Source organism: Macaca thibetana, chromosome 7 (assembly GCF_024542745.1).
Source record: "Macaca thibetana thibetana isolate TM-01 chromosome 7, ASM2454274v1, whole genome shotgun sequence".
In the NCBI taxonomy this organism is placed as follows: Eukaryota; Metazoa; Chordata; class Mammalia; order Primates; family Cercopithecidae; genus Macaca; species Macaca thibetana.
In genome coordinates, this window is record NC_065584.1 from 50,049,564 (window position 1) to 50,073,735 (window position 24,172).

Below are 24,172 nucleotides of genomic sequence, written 5' to 3' on the forward strand. Positions count from 1 at the left end.
CAAACGCATTATGCTAAGTCAAAGAAGACAGACTCAAAAGACTAACTACTATATGATATCACTTATATGACTTTGTGGAAAAAAAAATTATAGATAGCAAATCAGTGGTTTCCAGGGGCTAAAGGTTACAGAAGGGGTTGACTATAAAGGAGCACAAAGAAATTTAGAAAGATCTGGGAATTGTTTTATATTTTTTATTGTGGCAGAAAGGTATTGATTTTCTTTAATCTTATAACCAGAAATTTTGCTGAATTCTCATTAATTTTAATTATTTGTAGATTTTTTGAAATATTATATGGCATTCACAAATAAGGGCATCTACTTCTTTTTTCCCCCAATTCTCCTTTCATTTACTCCTTATTTCTCCTTTCAATACTCCTTTCATTTCTTTTCCTTATCTTATTTCATTGAATAGGGTCAACAGTATAGTGTTAAAGAGTGAGATAGTCACTATCCCTGCCTCATTCTTGATATTGATGAAAATGCTTCCAAAGTTTCCCATTAAGCTGGTGATTGTTGTTAGTTTTTGACATATACTATTATGAAGTTAAGAAATTTTCTTTTGTTCCTTGTTGGTTATTTTTTAAAAATGTTATTACAAATGAGAAATGAATTTTATTGAATATATTTTCTGTATCTATTGAGAAGATATTTGATATTAGATATGTTAAGTATATAATACTTTAGTTCAATGTTTTAAAATTATATTTAGAATGTTTACATATATCTTTCAGAATGGTGTTAGGATATACTTTACTTTCCTCATGCTATCCTCGATTAGTTTTGGTATCACTTTTACACACGTCTCATAAAATACTGTGGATAGCTTCCCCTTTTTTGGTATTTCCTACACAGCTTGTATAAGACCTGGAGTACCGATTTCTTAAAGGTTAATAAAACTCACCAGTAAAATTGTCTAGGCCTTATATTTTTTAAAAGTGTGGAAGTACTAAGAGAAGTATTTTAACTACCAATTTAGTTTATTTGATAAAATTCAACATCTATTCATGATTTTTTATAAAAACACTTATTGAAATAGGAAATGAAAGACTCATAAACAGTTAAACACTGTACAAAAAACCCTACAGTAAACATCATAGTAATAGTGAAATATTTAAAGCTTTCTTTCTACCATGAGATTAAGAATTAGACAAGGACATCTTTATTACCATTTCTATTTACATTGTGTTAGAGGTCCTAGCCAGTGCAATGAGAAAGGGAAAATTTTAAATATATGAACTGGAAAGAAAAAAATCCATATTATTTATACATGATATTCTTTTGTACATAGAAAATCCAAAAGAACTTACAGAGGAGTTTTAAATTAATATGAGAATGTATCAAGGCTACTATGTTAGAAATACACAATTAGGTAATTATAATTCTATATCAGCAATAAGCAGAAAATTTAAAAATTGAAATGCCATCTACAATAGCATCAAAAATCAAGTAAGAATAAATCTGACAAATTACGTGTAAGACCCCTCTACAGAAAACTGTAAAATATTATTGAGAGACAAGACAGAAATACAAGACAGAAAAAAATGGAGAGATATGCTATGTTCACAGATTGGAAAACTCAGTAGTGTAGAGAGGTCAGTTCTCCCGAAACTGATGGATAGATTCTGTGAAATCTCTATCAAACTCTCAACATTAGTTTGAATAGTTACAAGCTGGAAAAACTGTTTCTATTAACATGAAAATATGTAATTAACTGTGATATAGTCATACAAGGGAATAATATTCTGCAATAAAAATGAATACATTAGAGCTACAGAAAATGTTTCTATGAGTCTCACAAACATGTGAAATGAAAAAAGCAAGGCACACAAAAAATGATTTATGATCCTGTTTATATAAAGGATATACAACTGTGTCACACAAGTTTTGATAAATACCTATGTGATTACCTATTTAAATATTGAAAACAATGATAAGTACCTATTTGAATGTTGAAAACAATGAAGCAAAGCTAGTCAATAGAGTTTAATGATCCATTCTTTGGTGGTCAAACTATGAAGAATGCCAAAGATGCAATTATACTTGCAGGTAGAGGTAGGATTTCAAGAGGGCATGAAGGGATCATCTCAGGCACTCCCAGTGTTCTATTTCTTGACATGGGAAGTGGTTACATGCTGTTCACTTTGTTACAAATGACTGAATTCTGTGTCTTCAGTTCATTTACTTTTCTAAATCCATGTTATAATTTACAGTTTTCTAAAGGAATTTTAATAAATGAAGGAGTTGAACTGGGTGAAATTTTTTCATCTCTGAAGTTTGACACTAGGTTCAGGCATCATAAATACACCAGATTTAGAATTCTTGGGAAAATATATTCATCTGATATGTGCTCAAATTCTGATTGGGGAGCTAACCAACTGTGCTGAGTGGGCAGAGAACCTACACAGATTAAACAAAAAAAATAAGTTAGGGGACAAATGGCCAAGACCAGCTCCGTCAGGGAGACTCTAACCCAGTGGCGCTACAGGAATTAAAGACACACACACAGAAATATAGAGGTGTGGAGTGGGAAATCAGGTGTCTCACAGCCTTCAGAGCTGCGAGCATGGAACAGAGATTTACCTACGTATTTATTGACAGCAAGCTAGTGACAAGCATTGTTTCTATAGATTATAGATTAACTAGAAGTGTTCCTTATGGGAAACAAAGGGATGGGCAGAAATAAAGGGATTGGCTCTGGCTAGTTATCTGCCACAGGAGCATGTCCTTAAGGCACAGATCGCTCATGCTATTGTTTGTGGTTTAAGAACCCCTTTAAGCGGTTTTCTGCCCTGGGTGTTCCTTGACCTCATTCCAGTAAACCCACAACCTTGCTGTGTGGGTGTCATGGCCATCACGAATATGTCGCAGTGCTGCAGAGATTTGGTTTATAGCCAGTTTTGGGGTCAGTTTATGGCCAGATTTTGGGGACCTATTCCCAACAGCAAATAATATTTTATTGTTGGAAAATACTGCCCTTACATAAACGTTGTCTTAATGCCCAACTCATTTGGTAAATTTAGCTCTTTACAGAGAAGTATACATGTTGTAAAATAGACTTGAATAGAAAAGGAAAGTACTGTAGAACTGCCTGTATTTGTTTTCTTGAAATAATCTGCTCTTTAAGAATCAAAACTGGCTCTCACACTCACTGTTGAAAAAAGTTTTAGCTAATAAAATAGTTATTGGAATTATGAAACATATGGGACTTTTTTATTTTTGTCATGTTTAGAGTATTCAAATAGGTATTTATAAAAATTGTGTGACACAGTTGTGTAGGTGATGGATCCTTCTGGAAGCACTGATCTCAACGGACTTGTCTACATTTCAGTGACTTTTTAGGACACTAGCTCCTCCTGTAGGTAGAGATTTGCACACAAATAATATGACAAAATGAGTAGCTGCTGTACACCACAGGTCTGTTAGGTAGAGATTTGCACACAAATAATATAAAAAAGTGAGTAGCTGCTATATACCACAGGCCTGTTACTTAGCCTTGTGGATTGTAAGTAAGGGTTTTTCAGTTAAATTCTGTCTCCTTCTTGGTGATCATGTATGAACAAAAAGAAACTGATCCTTCACTACAGATTAACATGAGAATTTATCAAGGCTACTATGTTAGAAATATACAGTTAGGTACTTGTAATTCTGTATCAGCAATAAGCAGAAAATTTAAAAATTTAAATACCATCTACAATAGCATCACAGGAGAGTGCCAGGGAATCTCTTGAAATAGAAAGAAAATGTCGTTTAATTCCTTAGAGCAGGGAACTTTGTCAGATTATGTGGTGAACTAAAATTAATTATTGACAGACAAGCCTGATTTTCCAAACAATAGGTGATAAACTGTCTCAAAACCTCTGTTGGAAGATAAAATAATTATAAATTAAAAATCAGTAGACAATTAGATATAGAAATAAATATACGACCATTTTAAAGGGGTACTACTATCTATATATAGCACGAGTTAATAGCAATTCGACATTGAGACCAAGAAAGGGCTAGTTGGCCCTTTACTGAGTGAAAACAAAATGCATTTACCACATATGAGCTGCACCTTAGAAATCCTTCCATGGTAGAACTTCATCGTACTAGGAGCTTTGACTGGGAATAAGAAAACCTATTGGATGCAATATGGAGAACTTCAAATATAATCTGTTGAATCTTCTCTGGAAATTTTTATATGGAAGTGAATAAAATGTAAGTTTTCTACTTGGCTATCATGATCTCATCACAATCTAGTTTTCCAGTCTTACCTCCTATTTCACCTTTTTACATATTATGGTTTTCTATCAGACTATATTCTCCAGCTTCCTGCACACACATGTTATCGTGTTCCACATCTGAACTTTGCTCACTCTGGAATGTGTTTTCTCCTCACCCTCTTCTATCACATCCTTCAAGATTGATCTCAGTAAGGCCCTCCGCCCCCATAACATTGTTCATCTAATTAAGAATCTGTCACATTTGCTATCATGTTATATAAGTATCTCATCTCTCCTATTAGAGTGTAAGTTTTTAAGGGAAGGGCCTTCTTTTCCAAGCTTTTTCATATCCCCTAACAGACCCCAGCTGAATATCTTTAAATGGCAGTCACTAAATAAATATTAGTTGGAAAACATAAAAACAAATATCATCTTTGAAATGTAATGTTATATACATAAAAATTATTTTGCTGCAAGATAATTAAAAGGTCGGAAGTTCACATAAATGACTACAATTAATATTACTTTTGCATAGCCTATTTAAGCTTCAATTATTCTGTTGATTTATTCACATGCTAGTATTATAGATAGCACTTCTGTTCTTAATTTTCTTAAATAGCACGCCCACCATTATATGTGCCCTGATACCAGTTCTGGATATAATTTTGTAACATCTATAAAATCTTTTACTACCACTGAACTTCTATCCTTGGTTGCAGATGCAGTTTCCTTTGACCTTCAATGTATATAAGGAAATTAAGTTTCAGTCCATTACAGTATATGATATGCTAACTGGCATTTCATCTTTCTGCCTTTGTTTTGCTATGTTACCCAAAAGCTGGTTGGCAGAAAGTGAGCATGAGGTTTCACCTTTTCACTTCCTCCCATCCAACCCTCTCTCCCTTTCTTTCTTTTTTTCTTTATCCAACATTCGTTGATTGCTTCCAACAAGCCAGACACTGTGCCATGACCTCATTTACATTAATAAATAAGATGTCATTACTTCATGTTTTGTAGGTCACAGTCTAGAGCAGGGGTCACCAATCCCCAGGCCACAAACCAATACCATGGTACCCAGGGTTGGGGACCCCTGCTCTAGACTGTTATGTACTAACACTGTTAGTTACTGGGCCGCACAGCAGGAGGTGAGCAGCGGGCAAGCAAGCAAAGCTTCATCTGTATTTAGAGCTGTCCTCATTGCTTGCATTACTGCCTGAGCTGCACCTCCTGTCAGATCAGTAGTGGCATTCACTCTCACAGGAGCATGAACCCTACTGTGCATGCCAGGGATCTAGATTGTGTACTCCTTATGAGAATCTAATGACTGATGATTTGTCAGTGTCTCCTATCACCCCCAGGTGGGACCATCTAGTTGCAGGAAAGCAAGCTCAGGGCTCCCACTGATTCTGCATTATGGAGAGTTGTATAATTATATTTTTGTATATTACAATATAAGAAGTGAAATAAAGTGCACAATAAATGTAATGTGCTTGAATCATCCCAAAACCATCCCCCATCACCACCACCCTCCCCCACATGCATGGAAAAATTGTGTTTCATGAAACGAGTCCCTGGTGCCAAAAAGACTGGAGACTGCTGGTATAGAACACAAGAAAAAAAAAATTGAAAATCTCAAAATGTACTAAGCTGTCTCCACTTTCTTATCTATTCTCTCCTCAATCTATCCCAGTTGAATTTTTGTCCTACCTCACCAAAGGTAGTGCTCTTTTTGTTTATTTATTAACTATCTCTCCCCACTATAATATTAGTGCCATAAGAACATAGACCTTACCTTTCTTATTTGCTACTGTCTTCATAGTACCTAGCACACAGTAGGTGCTCAATTGTTTTTGCCAAATAAACAGCTTACAATGGGGATTTGTAAAAAGTGTTAGGGCTATTGACAGGAAGAAGTAGCTAACTCATTCCATGAGATGCCGACTTGGCCAAGTGATTATATGTGATTTTAGGCTTAAAAGTCGAAGTACAGAAGGAATTTAGAAGTAGAGATGGAAGCATGAAAGAATATTCTAGAAAGAGAGAGTGTGCAAAGATTTAGAGGTGGCAGAAAGCGTGATTTATTTGCGGAAAAGAAAATGAACTCAGTTTAGGCAAAGACAAAGTGGTTACATGGTAAAACAAAATTTGAGCTGTATCTTTAAAGCAATAGGTAGCCATTGAAAGTTCTTAAGCAAAGGAATGATATATTAAATTTTCATTTTCAAAAAGCGCCTCTATTAATGTTATAGAAAATGACTTCTAGGGTGGTGGTGGACAGTGAGACCGGGAGCAGGGTTTTTTTTGTTCTTCCTGCTCTGCTGTTGGTTGCTGCTGTTTGAATAGCTGCCTCATTCCTAAAAGCAGTTTAGCATTTGAGATGGCTTTTTCTTGGGCGACTCTTGGAATCCTCTAGGTAATGGTGTGAACTTGAATTAAGCCAGCAACAATGAGCTAAAAGGTGGGATGGACTCCAGAAGAAATTAGGAGATCGACTTGGCAGGACAGGGTGAATGGCCTGGGTAAGACAGAGAGGAGTTGGTGGTATAGGGCTTTCTAATTCGATTGGAGGAGGATGCTGTTAACTGAGGGCAAGAATATAGGAAGAGCCAACATATTTTCAAGTGAGGAGCAATTAGTTCATTTTATGGAATGCTGAATTTGAAGCACTTATAGGATATTTCAGTGGAGAAAGAGGGGATAGAGAAAAAACATGGTTTTCTTGATGATGTGTTTTTATTTAATATCTTTATAAAGAGATTTCTTATTGCAGTTGTGTAACAAATAATAGGTACACAGTAACTTTGACATGATCTCAGGTAATTTCCCCAAGCATGGTTATTTTCTCTAGTACTAACCATCATATCGTCACAGCACTGTTTTAACCAGGTTAATTGCCTATTAGAATTGTAAATGACAAATTAATTTACTATGGTAAAAAATGAGGAGCCCTTTGTAATAACGCACAATCCTGCTTGAATTTTCAAGTATTTGCCACTCAAGGAACACAAGATCAACAAATGAGTATGATACAGTAGGAAGAATAGCAGGGAAAGATTGACTGCAGTTAGATGGTAGACCACTGATTACATCTAGATAGAATTGTTCTCACCTTGATGTCTAAATATGGTTGCTCAGATTAAGAGATTGTTCCAACTTCATTATAAAGAAAACATACCTTGGAGATGCAATCATTGTTCATCTCATCCAGATCATCTTTAAGGTGTTCTCCAATGGAAACTATAAACGTACGTGGTTCTGTTCTGTTATTATCCCTGTCTGAGTAAGCAATATAAAGAACCCATAATCTCATCAAAATAACCCATTGCACCCTGTAATTTATAAAGCTGTCTTATGGTGATGCCATAGTTAAAGATAACATCCATTCTGCAATGCAACAATTTGAGTTGTTTTTCCAAGGTCTTAATATGATGCTCTTAGCTGCAATCAAACCTAATTTATCTAGAATTTTACTTGCAAAGGAAATATTAGGTCCTACATGTCTGTACATAGTAGTCAGTAACAAAAAGTTAACCAATACCTTTTTTTCCTCTATCTCTCAGTCTCTCTCTCTCTCTCTCATGACCTCTGTCTCTCCCTTTTTTGCTTTCTTTCTCTCTTTTCCTCATTAGTAACCCATCCTTTTAATTCCTGGTCTATTTTTGAAATACCAGGGAATGGGCTTTACTCCACACTAGTTAATTCAGGCTCTTTGTGAATGATATCTATCAGAATTCTCTAAACATTCCTCAGGAAAGTCTAGTGTGCACTGGAATTGAGAACTATCCCTCTCTGGAAGCAAGTCCATATTGATGATTCTACAATCTTGCAGTGTGACAATTCATCTTCCAGTACCACAATTTTTACCTGAATGCACAGCTGCTTCAGTCTTCATATATGTTGAAAACTTTTTTTCTCAAATTAGAGTTCTCTTGTTTATATTCTTCAGAAATTACATTTTAGTACATTGATGAATATTTTTCTTTTTGCAAATAAAGGAATCTATCACTAATAGCTCATTAGTTCCTGGTAGACTAAGGTAAGGCCTTAGTCTTACCTCCTTAGTAAAGGAGGTAAACCACAAGGTATTGAAAAGCAGCACCTGCCTCTCTGTATGTCTTGCAGGAGGGTCTCTCCTTTTGATAGAAGAATAAAGGGCACAGGAGGTGGCAGGCAGAGAGGCTAACTAGCTGATAGTGGGGAGGGAAGGTGTTAGCTCTGCTGATGCACAGACTGTGGAGGACTCACTAAGGACATGGAGCTTGGAATTCAAAAGAGCTCATCTGCTCTAAAAGATGAGAAAAATGTTCAGAGTGAGAAAGATGTTTCCTGTTTGGAATAGGACAAAGAACACCGGTGTTCAAATAGCAGCTATTTATTGGAGACCAGTCATAGGTGACTCCAAATTATACACATAGCAGATATCTAAACAGGTCTAGTTACAGAGCAAAAAGATGCTCTCAAAATTTAACTCAGTACGTCCCATGGTACCATTGTTCCTGTATATGGTTATGAGTTTTCTTGTACCTCTTTGGTTTAGGATATGGAATTTTAGCCAGCGAAATCTTGCCTTAGTCTTCTAGGGCTGCCACTACAAAGGTCACAGACTGGGGAGCTTAAATGAAGGAAACTTATTTTCTCACAGTTCTGGAGGCTGCAAATCCGAGATCAAGGTGTTGGCAAGTTGGTTCCATCTGAGGCCTCTCTCCTAGGCTTGCGGATGGCAACCTTCTCACTGTGTTTTCACTTAGTCTTTTCTCTGTGTCTGTCCTAATCTCCTTTTCTTGTAAGGATACCAGTTATATTGAATTAAGGGCCATCTTAATGATCTCATTTTGACCTAATTATCCCTATAAAGACCTTATCTCTAAATACTATCACATTCTGAGATTCTGAGAGTTAGGACTTCAACATATAAATTTGGGGTGGGGGAAACATAATTCAGTCATAACAAACCTAGAAAGAAAATAATTCTTAAGAAATCTAAAAATAGAATTAATAAATACTTTCACAATCATTTAAAAATTATTTTGGGATCCACATTTTAACATTGATATGAGGTTATCAAAAGCCCTGAAAAATAAATGAATATCCTTGACATGGGTTAGAAAAAAAGGTCTTGTGCCAAAATGGAATTCTCCATTTGACTTTTAGAGCCAAGATCAATGTTGTCATATAACTGTAATTTTGGACAATCTTCTAACTGCACGCTTGCCTGCCTGCAGCCTGTGCCAAAAGCAATTCAGAAAAAAGGCTCTCATGCTGAACATCTGAGCTTCCAAGGCAGGAGGAGTGCAGGAGAGGAGGGAGCTGTTAAAAAGGGAACCAAAGTCTTCTAATGGCTTTTGGTAATTGGCCCAGCTGCACTAATTCGATTTTTTGAACTGAAAACCCCAGGATACTGCCCTGAACGACTGAGCTCATGCTGGAAATAGCATCCTTTAAAGAGAGGCTCTAGGGACAGCTTGAGTAGTATAAATAGCTTTAGGAATTAATTCCGAAATATGGGCCAGGTAAGTGAGTAACTGACTCCTTGGTAACATTAGGTAACATTAAGGCATTTTCAAATGCCAACTATTTTCATCTCTTAATAGATTTTTTTTGAAATAATGACCCAGTGATATAAGAATCAATGCCTCCTCCATAATGCCTTACTTTCTACTGAGAAACTATGGTTAAACATTACGTATTTGGAACTCAGGTTTCTGGTAATCTCGCCCATCTCAGACACAGCCAAGAACCAAGACATAACTACAAAAGGTCCTTGAGCAGCAAATCTCAATGTCACATGTGTTAAAGTCATGCACTTTGTTTCTTGGAGATCTACTCAGATCTACTCTCATAGCTTATTTACTAATCGTTTTCATGTAGTTCAAATGGATATGATTATCTGGTTTCCAAGCCCAAAGACCAGGAACACCATATGATAAAGACTTCTGGTAGGCAGTATGCAGCAGTGAGAAGAGTCCTTTGACTGCTCATAAGTAAAATTTCAGAAAAGTCTCTAACAAACACATAAACTCAAAAGACAGCTAATATAAGGGTTGTTTAGTCTCTGGGGCAAAGAGCCTACTCATGTCAAATTACTTTTGAGTATGTCTCTGTATTAAATTCTTGAACACCAACTAGGATTCGTAATAATTACCCTTGAACAATTAAGGAGAGTGTGATGTGGTCAGTAGACTCTGTTTCGGACTGTAAGGAAGCATATCATTGCCCTGAAAATATTCAATCCAAATAAAATAGAATAGGAAAAACTGAAAGGAGCTTTATTAACTGAAAAAAAAGTAATAATGGTGCCACTTGGGGAATATCACCCGTCATTGCTAATGATGCCTGAAGCCAAAGATTTACTGTAATTGTTCATTTCTAACCAAAGGGATTAGGGCCTCCTTAATTACCTCATTTTCTGTTCTCTTCTTCAAATACCTTCAAATACCTTCAAATAACCAAAATAAATTTGGGATCTACTGCCTGATGGTCAGGTCAAGTACTCTACCCTTTCTCTAAGGCCTTACCTGATTGATCTCCATACATGGCCTTGACTTTTTCATCTGATGGTTAGTGAAGATCTCACAATTGATGCCACCAGAAATGGGAGGCCTAAAGGTCTGATTCAATATCTTTATCTTTGCTCAGAGTTAATAATAATACTGCTTACCCTTGTCTGCACCAAAGATATAACCCATTCTCCCATAACATTTTGAATATCTGGTTCTTCTGGCATTGATAAAAAATATAGATTTATTTATATTTATATACTCTTTTATCCAAATTTCTGGAAGAAATATACACATCACATGTAATATAAAATGAGACTTTTCTCAGTATTCTGCTGTACACTTAAGACCCATAGCTCAAAACAAAAAGGGCTAATTATCCTTTAAGCCACCCATGACTGGAGCTAAACCCTCCTCAGACAGCTAACTAAGGAGCTACACAATCTACCTACAATGCTATCCCTCTGGGGAAACTCCTGAGAAAGAGGACAGAAGGAACTTTCTTTTCGTCAGAACCAAATGAGGTGAGGGGATGCCTGGAAAATCACTCTTCAATACTGAGGGTGCCTGCCTTCTAGAAAAGAAGACTGGCATATGGTGCTTTACTCAACCCACAAATGCATTTTAGTGTCTCTGTCAGGAGGGAGGCCAGGAAGAGCTCTTCAGGAGCCGCTAGGACAGAGGTTCCCAACCGCCAGGCTCCCCAGCCTCCCGGCTGCACACTGGGACTGGTCTGTGGTCTGTTAGGAACCCAGCTGCACAGCAGGAGGTGAGCAGCAGGCGAGTGAGCATTACCACCTGAGCTCTGCCTCCTCTCAGATCAGCGGCGGCATTAGATTCTTATAGGAGTGTGAACCCTATTGTGAACTGCACATGGGAGGGATCTAGGTTGCATGCTCCTTATGAGAATCTAATGCCTGGTGATCTGAGGTGGAAGTTTCTCCTGAAACCATCCCTTCACCCCATTGTCCTTGGAAAAAACTGGCTCCTGGTGCCAAAAAGTGTGGGTACTGCTGTGCCAGGGGCCTGGGGTGGGGGTTGCAAACATAGAGACTGGTGCTCCTTTGTGGTTTAGAGAGGCGTGAGGAACAGTCTGTGCCAGCAGAGGCGTGGGATGTTGGGAAGAAGGTGGCAATATCATCCCCTACCCCATTCGACTCTCTAAGGCACTGGGAGGGTATGAAAGGGAGAAGCTGTGATTCTCATGGCTCCCCTAGAAGGCAGAGAATAATGGAGGGGAGGAGTTATAGAGAGGCATGAGTGCCCCTGAGCCTGGGGAGGCTTGCTCACTGATGAAGGGACCTAGATGGCAAATGAACCCCACACCAAGAAGCCATGCAAGCCTCCCACCAGCATCACCTGGTACCAAAGTGAACCAGAAAAGAGATCAGAGACAACTTCCACTATCAACTGGCCACTCGTATGTAAGAATATTCTGCCTTTCTGTTCAGCTCCTGCCCCAACCTCAGAGGAGTTGGGCTTGGGTGGATAGAAGAGAGATCAGAGGCAGCCTATAGCCCCCTTCCTACTGGTAGTCCTGTGAGCCCCTAGTCTAGTCTATGACCAGAGAGGGAGCCATAGGCTGAATCAAGTATTTAGGCTGACATTTTTAACTGGAGTAGACCAATTTTAAAAATCAAAAGTGACAGGAAATTTGTCACAAAGTAGTAGTAAAGGGGAAAGGGTACTTGAAAGCAGTGTTTTAAAAATGTCCAGGCATTTGCAGGAAAGGGAGGAGATGTCTGTGACTTCAAGTGGGAGTTGATGCTCAGGTTCTGCAACCTGGTGTATACCCAGCCCTGAGACGAGGAGGAAGAAAAAGCCTGTAGATGCAGGCATTGACGATTCCAGAGCTGCTGTGATTGAAGGGGAAAAGGCGATCCTAAAATGGTTCCAGGATTGCTTCAGCTCTTAGATGTTGCTAAATTTAAAACTTAACCCAGTTTTAAAGTGTCTTCTCTTTCTTTCATTGCAGTTTTCTTAACTTGTCACAGTGGTAGAAAAACCTTTTGCTGAAATAATTTTATTTTTGTTCTATCTTGTTTATTAAAGGAAAAAACAAAAATTCAAATGACTTTGTGAAAGTATCTATAAGATGTACATTCCTTTCTTCTAGCTATAGTAAATGTTCTACTTCTGGGGAAAAAATAATAATGCACAAGTTTTACATTCAGATTACTCAGAAAATGAATTGGCTATGTGTTTATAGACAACCAGGTAATCTTTATATGACAAGTTAGCTATATATTTATCTAAAAAATACTTGAGATTTTTTTTTTAACCATAGAACAGAGTCCCTCCCACCATGATTGAGTTCATGATTAAGACCTTGTTAATACTCTGCTCTTACCTGCCCAATAGTCTATATACTGAGATTTTTTGGTAGGGAGTGGAATGTAGGGTTTGGACTGTTGCCCTATTATCTGTAACCAATGCACTGTTGAAATGGAGTGCATTAATTTAATAGATACTACGATTTTTCCAGTATTATAAATGAGGACACTGAGACACAGTGAGATTAAGTACCTTGCCCAAAGTCAATCAGCTTGTTAAGTGGAGGAGTTAGGATTCAAACTCATGCACTGGCCAGTTAAATTAGCTTCACCCACACCAACACTAGGTAGTATAATTTAAAATTTCTTTGCCAAGTAAGTAGCAAAAACTGCAAATGGCATCTTTTTTTTTTTCATTGTACTTTAAGTTCTGGAGTACATGTGCAGAACGTGCGTGTTTATTACATAGGTGTACATATGCCATGGTGGTTTGCTGCACTCATCAATCTGTCATCTATATTATGTATTTCTCCTAATGCTATCCCTCCCCTAGCTCCCCACCCTCTGACAAGTATGTGATGTTCCCCTCCCTGTGTCCATGTATTCTCATTGTTCAGCTCCCAATTATGAGTGAGAACATGTGGCGTTTGGTTTTCTGTTCTTGTGTTAGTTTGCTGAGAATGATGGTTTCCAGCGTCATCCATGTCCCTGCAAAGGACATGAACTCATCCTTTTTTATGACTGCATAGTATTCCATTGTGAATATGTGCCACATTTTCTTTATCCAGTCTATCATTGATGGGCATTTGGGTTGGTTTCAAGTCTTTGCTATTGTGAACAGTGCTGCAATAAACATACGTGTGCATGTGTCTTTATAGTAGAATGATTTATACTCCTTTGGGTATATACCCAGTAATGGGATGGCTGGGTCAAATGGTATTTCTAGTTCCAGCTCCTTTAGGAATCGCCACACTGTCTTCCACAATGGTTGAACTAATTTACACTCTCACCAACAGTGTAAAAGTGTTCTTATTTCTCCATATCCCCACCAGCATCTGTTGCTTCCTAACTTTTTAATGATTGCCATTCTAACTGGCGTGAGATAGTATCTCATTGTGTTTTGATTTGCATTTCTCTAATGACCAGTAATGATGAGCTTTTTTGCCTATGTTTGTTGGCTGCATAAATGTGTTCTTTTGAGAAGTGTCTGTTCATATCCTTTGCCCACTTTTTGATGGAGTTGTTTTTTTCTTGTAAATCTGTTTAAGTTCTTTGTAGATTCTGGATATTAGCCCTTTGTCGAAGGATAGATTGCAAAAATTTTCTTCCATTCTGTAGATTGCCTGTTCACTGTGATGATACTTCTGCCATGCAGAAGCTCTTTAGTTTAATTAGATCCCATTTGTCAATTTTGGGTTTTGTTGCCATTGCTTTTGGTGTTTTAGTTATGAAGTCTTTGCCCATGCCAATGCCCTGAATGGTATACCCTAGGTTTTCTTCTAGGGTTTTTAGGGTGTTAGGTATTATGTTTAAGTATTTAATCCATCTTGAGGTAATTTTTGTTAAATTTTGTATTTTGAGTAAATTTTGTATAAGGTTATTTGCCAATGTCCTGAATGTTATGGCCTAGGTTTTCTTCTAGGGTTTTTGTGGTTTTAGGACTTACTTTTAAGCCTTAATCCATCTTGAGTTAATTTATGTATAAGGTGTAAGGAAGGGATCCAGTTTCAGCTTTCTGCATATGGCTAGCCAGTTTTCCCAACACCATTTATTAAATTGGGAATCCTTTCCCCATTGCTTGTTTTCATAAGGTTTGTCAAAGATCAGATGGTGGTAGATGTGTGGTGTTATTTCTGAGGCCTCTGTTCTGTTGCATTGGTCTATATGTCTGTTTTGGTATGAGTACCATGCTGTTTTGGTTACGGTAGCCTTGTAGAATAGTTTGAAGTCAGGTGGCATGATGACTCCAGCTTTGTTCTTTTTGCTTAGGATTGTCTTGGCTACGCGGGCTCTTTTTTGGTTCCATATGAAATTTAAAGTAGTTTTTTTTCCAATTCTGTGCAGAAAGTCAATGGTAGCTTGATGGGAAGAACATTGAATTTATAAATTACTTTGGGCAGTGTGGCCATTTTGATGATATTTCTTTTTCCCATCCATGAGCATGGAATGTTTTTCCATCTGTTTGTGTCCTGTCTTATTTCCTTGAGCAGTGGTTTGTAGTTCTCCTTGAAGAGGTCCTTCACATCCCTTGTAAGTTATATTCCTAGGTATTTTATTCTCTTTATAGCAATTGTGAATGGGAGGTCACTCATGATTTGGCTCTCTGTTTGTCTATTATTGAAGTATAGGAATGCCTGTGATTTTTGTACATAGATTTTGTATCCTGAGAATTTGCTGAAGTTGCTTATCAGCTTAAGGAGATTTGGGGCTGAGGTGGTGGGGTTTTCTAAATATACAATCATGTCATCTGCAAACAGAGACAATTTGACTTCCTCTTTTCTTCCTTGAATACCCTTTATTTCTTTCTCTTGCCTAATTGCCCTGGCCAGAACTTCCATTAATATGTTGAATAGGAGTGGTGAGAGAGGGCTTCCTTGTCTTGTGCTGCTTTTCAAAGGGAATGCTTCCAACTTTTGCCCGTTCAGTATGATATTGGCTGTGGATTTGTCATCAATAGCTTTTATTATTTTGAGATATGTTCCACAACACTTAGTTTGTTGAGAGTTTTTAGCATGAAGCGCTGTTGAATTTTGTCAAAGGCCTTCTCTACATCTGTTGAGATAATCATGTGGTTTTTGTCATTGGTTCTGTTTATGTGATGGATTATTTTTATTGGTTTGCTAATGTACAACTAGACTTGCATTCCACAGACGAAGCTGACTTGATAATGGTGGATAAGCTTTTTTATGTGCTACTGGATTCGGTTTGCCAGTATTTTATTGAGGATTTTCGTGTCAATGTTCATCAGGTATATTGGCCTGAAATTTTCTTTTTTTGTTGTGTCTCTGACAAGTTTTGGTATCAGGATGATGCTGGTCTCATAAAATGAGTTAAGGAGGGTTCCCTCCTTTTCTTTGTTTGGAATAGTTTCAGAAGGAATGGTACCATCTCCTCTTTGCACCTCTGGTAGAATTCGGCTATGAATCCATCTGGTCCTGGGCTTTTTTTGGTTGGTAGGCTATTAATTGCTGCCTCAATTTCAGAACTTGTTATTGGTTGATTCAGGGATTTGACTTCTTCCTGGTTTATTCTTGGGAGGGTGTATGTGTCCAGGAATGTGTCCATTTCTTCTAGATTTTCTAGTTTATTTTCATAGAGGTGTTTATAGTATTCGCTGATGGTAGTTTGTACTTCTGTGAGATCGGTGGTGATATCCCCTTTATCATTTTTTATTGCATCTCTTTGAGTCTTCCTCCTTTTCTTCTTTATTAGTCTGGTTAGTGGTCTATCTATTTTGTTAATCTTTTCAAAAAACCAGCTCCTGGATTCACTGATTTTTTGAAGGGTCTTTCGTGTCTCTCTCCTTTAGTTCTGCTCTGATTTTAGTTATTTCTTGTCTTCTGTTAGCTTTTAAATGTGTTTGCCCTTGCTTCTCTAGTTCTTTTAATTGTAATGTTAGGGTGTCAGTTTTAGATATTTCCTGCTTTCTTCTGTGGGCATTTACAGCTGTAAACTTCCCTCTATAAACTGCTTTAAATGTATCACAGAGATTCTGGTATGTTGTGTCTTTGTTCTCATTGGTTTCAAAGAACTTATTTATTTCTGCCTTCATTTCATTATTTACCCAGTAGTCATTCAGAAGCAGGTTGTTCAGTTTCCATGTAGTTGTGCAGTTTTGAGTGATTTTCTTATTCTGAGTTCTAATTTGATTGCACTGTGGTCTGAGAGACTGTTATGATTTTCATTCTTTCGCATTTGCAGAGGAGTGTTTTACTTCCAATTACGTGGTCAATTTTAGAATAAGTGCTATGTGGCACTGAGAAGAATGTATATTCTACTGACTTGGGGTGGAGAGTTCTGAAGATGTCTATTAGGTTCGACTTGGTCCAGAGCTGAGTTCAAGTCCTGGATATCCTTGTTAATTTTCTGTCTCATTGATCTGTCTAATATTGACAGCAGGGTGTTAAAGTCTCCATTGTGTGGGAGTCTAAGTCTCTTTTAGGTCTCTAAGGACTTGCTTAATGAATCTGGGTGCTCCTGTATTGGGTGCATATATATTTAGGACAGTTAGCTCTTCTTGTTACATTGATCCATTTACCATTATGTAATGCCCTTCTTTGACTCTTTTGATCTTTGTTGGTTTAAAGTCTGTTTTATCAGAAATTAGGATTGCAAACCCTGCTTTTTTTTTTTTTTTCTTTCCATTTGCTTGGTAAATATTCCTCCATCCCTTTATTTTGAGCCTGTGTGTGTCTTCGCACTTGATATGTGTCTCCTGAATACAGCACAGTAATGGGTCTTGACTTTTTATCTAATTTGCCAGTCTGTGTCTTTTAATTGGGGCATTTAGCCCATTTACATTTAAGGTTAATATTGTTATGTGTTAATTCGATCCTGCCATTAGGATGCTACTGTCTTCATAGCGTCAATGGTCTTTACAATTGTCATGTTTTTGCAGTGGCTGGTACCAGTTTTTTCTTTCCATGTTTAGTGCTTCCTTCAGGAGCTCTTGTAAGGCAGGCCTGGTGGTGCCAAAATCTCTCAGCATTTCCTTGTCTATAAAGGATTTTATTTATCCATCACTTATGAAGCTTAGTTTGTCTGGATATGAAATTCTGGGTTGAAAATTCTTTTCTTTAAAAATGTTTAATATTGGCCCTCCACTCTATTCTGGCTTGTAGGGTTTCTGCAGAGAAATCTGCTGTTTGTCTGATAGGCTTCCCTTTGTGGGTAACCTGACTTTCTCTCTGGCTGCTCTTAACATTTTTTCCTTCATTTCAACCTTAGTGTCTGACGATTGTGTGTCTTGGGATTGCTCTTCTCGAGGAGTATCTTTGTGATGTTCTCTGTATTTCCTGAATTTGAATGTTGATCCCGGATAACTTCCCCAACCTAGCAAGGCAAATGGCATCTTATTTATAATTTAGTTTCCATCTCTTTGATTACTAGTGATGCTGCCTATTTTGTTTGTAACAGATTATTAATTTTTATATTCTTTTTTTGTGAATTGCCTGTTCATGACCCTTGCCCATTTTTCAATTGGTATTAATAATTTTCTTTTTTATTTCTGAGAACTCTTAGTTTTAGTAGCTGAACTATCAGATATGTTGTACTTATTTTCCACAGTGTATCATTTACCCTTTCATTTTATGCATATATATGTGTGTGAAGGGGAGCATTTTGCCTATATGCAAGTTTAAAAATCATTATTCATCTCATTTGTTTCCTTTTATGGTTTTTCAAAGACTGTCTTTTCATGTTCATCTATGTCTTTGTCTTATCCTAATATACTTTCATTTATTTCTTCAACATTTTAGTCATAAAAACTTTCAAACAGCAAGTTAACTTTAAATAGAATACCTATATACACACCATCTAGAGTCTATCATTAACATGTTACTATACTTGCTTTATGCATAGCTACCCATCTATTTATTCCTTTTTTAGTAATTAATTTTTATTTTTATTTTTATTTCAATAGTTTTGGGGGCAAAGGGTGTTTTTGGTTACATAGATAAGGTCTTTAGTGGTCATTTCTGAGATTTTGGTGCACCCAGCACCCAAGCAGTTTACCCGGTACCCAATATGTAGTCTTTTATCTCTTTCCCCATTCCCAACCTCTCCCTTAAGTCCCCAAAGTTCATTATATCATTCTTATGCCTTTGAATCCTCATAGCTTAGCTCCAACTTATAAGTGAGGACATATGATATTTGGTTTTCCATTCCTGAGCTACTTCACTTAGAATAATGGCCTCCAGCTCCACCCGGGTTGCGGCAACAGGCATTTTGCTCCTTTTTATGGCTGAGTAGTATTCCAGAGTGTATATATAACACATTTTCTTTATCCACTTGTTGGTTGATGGGCATTTAGGCTGCTTTCATATTTTTGCAATTGCAAGTTGTACTGTTATAAACATGTGTGTGCAAGTGTGTTTTTCATGTAATGACTTATTTTCCTCTGGGTAGATCCCAGTAGTGGAATTGCTGGCTTGAATGGTTGTCCTGTTTTTAGTTCTTTAAGGAACTCTTTTACATAGTGGTTGTACTAGTTTACATTCCCACCAGCAGTGTAAAAGTGTTCCCTTTTCACCACATCCATGCCAACAGCTATTGTTTTTTGACTTTTTAATTATGGCCATTCTTGCCGGAGTAAGGTGGTATCTCATTGTGGTTTTAATTTGAATTTCCCTGATAATTAATGATATAGAGTATTTTTATATGTTTGTTGGCTGTTTGTGTATCTTCTTTTGAGAATTGTGTATTCATATCCTTTCCTTTTTTAAAAAATTAATTTTATTTAATTTTAAGTTCCAGGATACATGTGCAGGACGAGCAGGTTTGTTACATAGGTAAACGTGCGCCATTATGGTTTGCTGCACCTATCAACCTGTCACCTAGGTATTAAGCCCCACAGGCATAGGTATTTATCCTGGTGCTCTCTCTCCCTGCATCCCCATGACAGGCCCGAGTGTGTGTTACTCCCTTCCCTGTGTCCATGTGTTCTCATTTTCAGCTCCCACTTATAAGTGGGAACACGTTGTGTTTGGTTTTCTGTTCCTGTGTTAGTTTGCTGAGGATAATGGCTTCCAGATTTATCTATGTTCCTGCAAAGGACATGATCTAGTTCCTTTTTATGGCTGCATAGTATTCCATGGTGTATATGTACCACATTTTCTTTTTTACACGCATGTTCATTGCAGCACTGTTCACAATAGCAAAGACATGGAATCAACCTTTGCCTACTTTTCGATGGACTTACTTGTTTTTCTCTTGCTGATTTGAGTTCCTTGTACATTCTACATATTAGTCCTTTGTCAAATGCATAGTTTGTGAACATTTTCTCCCACACTGTGGGTTGTCTATTTACTCTGCTGATTATTTACTTTGCTGAGCTTTTTAGTTTAATTGGACCCCATTTATTTATTTTGTGTTGTTGTTGCATCTGCTTTTGGGGTCTTACCCATGAATTCTTTGCCTAAGCCAATGTCTAGAAGAGTTTTTCTGATGCTATCTTCTAGAATTTTTATGGTTTCAGGTATTGATTTAAGTCTTTATACACAAGTCAATAAATGTGATATATGACATAAACAGAATTAAAAACAAAAACCATATGATCATCTCAACAGGTGCAGAAAAAACATTTGCTAAAATCCAGCATCCCTTTATGATAAAAACCCTCAACAAAATAGTCATAGAAGGGACTTACCTCAAAGTAATAAAAGCAATACATGACAAACCCACAGCCAACATCATGCCGAATGGGGAAAAGCTGAAAGCATTGCCCCTGAGAACTGGAACAAGACAAGGACGTCTACTTTCACCACTTATAGTCAACATAGTACTGGAAGTCCTGGTTAGAGCAATCAGATGAGAGAAAGAAATAAAGGTTATCTAAATTGGAAAAGAGAAAGTGAAACTGTTGCTGTTTGCCAATGATATCGTATACCTGGAAAACCCTAAAGACTCATCCAAAAAAATGCTCATCCCTTTTTCAATCCACTAATCCAGCTTACTTTCGATGTTGTCAAAGTAAATTGCAGATAGTATGCTATGCGTCCCCTGTAAATACCTCAGCATGCATATCATTTACTGGAGTTCAATATTTGTTTAGTCTTTTGTGTGATGTAAAATTTACTGAAAATGAAATACACATATTTTAAGTGTACTTTCACTGAGTTTTGACAAATATATACATCTATATAACTGAAAGCCCTATCAGAAAGTTCCCTACCACCACTGCCTCCTGTAACCACCACCAGAGGAAAGCACTGTTCTGGTTTTTTTCTACCATAAATGACTTTGCTGCCGCTAGAATTTTATGTAAGTGGAATTATACAGTGTTGGGATACAGTTCCCCACGGATTGCTCACATTTCTCCACATGTTGCTACCAGAGACACTTAAAACCTTTGTTCCAGACTCTCTTTTCAAAAACGTTGTACAGCTAGCGACTTTGGAATACGGAGATAGTATCTCCTCAGAAGCAAAGAGTACTATAGAAGATGCAGGTTCACTAAGCTTAGGGATCCTCTTCACTGCCTATGCAGGTATCACCTGGCCCTCTTCGTGTTACTCTGCAGGAACTGGGCTTGGGGAATCCACTCAAGAAAGTGCTGATACTCTGGCTTCTGGTACAGCTGTGAGTAATAAAGTCATTTTTCTCTGACCCATGAGTCTCATGTCTTCTACCAGCACCCACAAAAAGGTGGCAGACTGTTTAGCTTCAAAGTAGGGTAAAATCTCAGACCTCTCACAGTTCTTAACATATAGTGTGTGCCCTAGCTGCTTTCTCACAGCATGTTTCTGAGATCCACCCACATTATTGCATTCACTAGTAATACTTTTCTTTTTATTGCCGAGCAATGTTCCGTTGTACCAGTTTACTTCTGTACTCTCCTGGTGATGGATGCCTGGGCAATGCCCAGTTTCTGGCTGTTATAAATAAAGCTGCTATGAAAATTCTTGTACACATCTTTTTGTGAATATATGTTTTTATTTTGGGGTAAAAGTAGATATCATGACGTAGAATTGGTAGGTCACAGGTTAGGCCTATGTTCAGTGTTATTTTTAAAACTGATAAAACTTTTCCCAAAGGATTGTGTTATTTTATATTCCTAACAATATGTATGAGATGTCTAATTGCTCTATAACTTTGCCAATATTTGATGTTGTCCATATTTTTTATTTTAGCCATTCTGGTGGGTATTATAGTGGTATCTTACTGTGGTTTTAATTTGCATTTCTCTAATCTGCACAATAAACCCCCATGACATAAGTTTACCTATATAATAAACCTACACATGTACACCTGAACTTAAGATAAAAGTAAAAAAAAAAGTATTTCTCTGATTACTTAGTGACTTTAATATATTTGTATGAGTTAACTGGTCATTTGTATATCTTATTTTATAAAGTGTTTATTCAAATTTTTGCCTATTTTTGAGGGTTGTTTACTGTATTCTTTGTTAAATCCTTGATAACAGTGCTTTGTTAGATTAGCAGTCTTATTAATTTTCTTAGTGGTGTACTTTAATGAGCAGAAGTTCTTAATTTTGGTGAAATCTAATTATCAAATTTTTGTTTATAGTTATTGTTTGCTGTGACCTCTCCAATAAATTTTTTGTTACCTTCAATTCACAAAGATAATCTCACATGTTTTCCTCAAAAAGTGTTTCTAACACCCCTCCCACCCCACCAAGCCTGCATTCATCCCTCTTGAACCTGCCACAGAAGTCATTTCTTTGAGAAGTATTATTCAACCTTTCAACTGCTCCTCTTAGAAATGAGGGTGGGATAGGGATAGAAACAGCCCCATCAGGGCAGCCTATCTTCTTCAAATTTTCTGGAGTGCTGGTGAATAAATATTTCTCCATCTTATTATGTATGCATATCACCTTTAATCCATACCTGGACCCTATGAAAAGGTATTATGAGCCCCATTTTACAGATCTGGGAAATTATACACACAGGGGTGAATTAACTTGCTCAAAGGCACACAGCTCCACCGTGTTGGAGTTGGGAATCAAACATGTAACTTCCTGCTTTCCAAAACTGTGGTGATAACCATGCCACTAACCCTGACACTACTACACTCTTCAATACTTATGCTGGCCATCAGTACCGTCACTATGGAGCCTTACTCTCATTTTATTCGGTTACCACTGTAATCCTCGGATGCTTTTTAGTCGTACTGTTGATGCTTCTTAATTGGTTTGTCTTACATAAAAAAGTGGCCTATTGAAATATGATTCATAATCTTCAAATAATTCATTTAGTAATTCAAATCCATGGTTCATAATCTTTATATAACAAGATTCATGCAATAAATTGCTGGTTCCGTTTTGAAGCCCTTTGCTACCTTTTCTAAGAGGACTAATTACGGCAAATTTTATTTTTTTATTGAATAAAATTTTAAATTAGCACAGTGAAATTGTGAAAACTACTTGATGGGAGAAGACACTGTGGCAAAACAAACAAACAAACAAAACCATAAAACAACTCTGTTTCACATGAAAGGATTCAGACTTTGCCAGTGTCTCACTTTCCTGTCCTAACTCAACTATGTTATTCTAACTCAACTACGTTATTCTAACTCTAAGTGAAAAATAAAACAAAACTTGCCTTCTAGGTCTTTCTTATGCTAGATCAGGAAAAAGATAAGAATATATGTTATTCATTAATTTTTTTTTCTCTTTGGTTTCCAATTCTAAAAAGCATATAGCAAGTTCTCTTAAGTAGATTTGAAGCACAGATGAATGCAATATATATAATACTGGAAAGAGCTTTCACTTTTTAGGAGAGTTATTTTATAGTTATATAGCAGTAGTATTAATATTGTCCTGATGTAACATGCTTCACAGGGGCCAATAGCATGTTTTTGTGAGCTTAGTAGGAAAAAGTACCAGGCACCTGAATTTTTCCTCCATAATAAACCATTAGAAAGATGTATGTCATCATGGCACAAAGTTTGGGTTAGATCATTGAGATTACTGTTCCTAATATAGCTCTTGTTGAGATCAATTGTTATAATTCTTGATTTTTCACTTTTAAATCTGGGTGTCAACACTGGGCTATAGTGCCCTGTGTCTAGGGCAAAGTGGGATGTTTGCAGGATCTTTGTCCACAGTGACCAGCTGAGTCTGCCACAGCTGCAAGGTGGTACAGGGGTGACAGGAAAACAGGTAGTGGAATACTTAGAAAGAAGTGTGTGGCCTCTGTGAGTGATCATGAGGTGACTCAGTCCACCTGAGAAAATGTTCTGGATATGTTCTATGGGTAAAGTAAATCATCGAGTTATAACATGCAGCCAAACTTCACATGTCTGAAGCCATGGGATGTTTTTATTTCTCTTTTCTCTTAAGTTAGGTTTTCCTAGAAAAATCCAGAGGTAAGGAATCAAGTTTAATAGATTTACTGAGGAAATGCTTTTAGGAGCACAGGAAGCCAGACTGGGAAGGGGAAGAAACCAAGAAAAAAAATGTGATTTCAAGTAATGTCTCATACTTAGCCTGATTCCAAGGGGAGAGTCAATAGAGTGT

The 24,172-nt window shown here is 37.1% G+C and overlaps 1 protein-coding gene across 2 annotated transcripts in view; it reads left to right on the forward strand.

Moving 5' to 3' along the window:
* SLC35F4 (solute carrier family 35 member F4) overlaps positions 1-24,172 on the forward strand; it is a 286,724-nt gene that overhangs the window by 165,166 nt on the left and 97,386 nt on the right. The window lies entirely within an intron of this gene.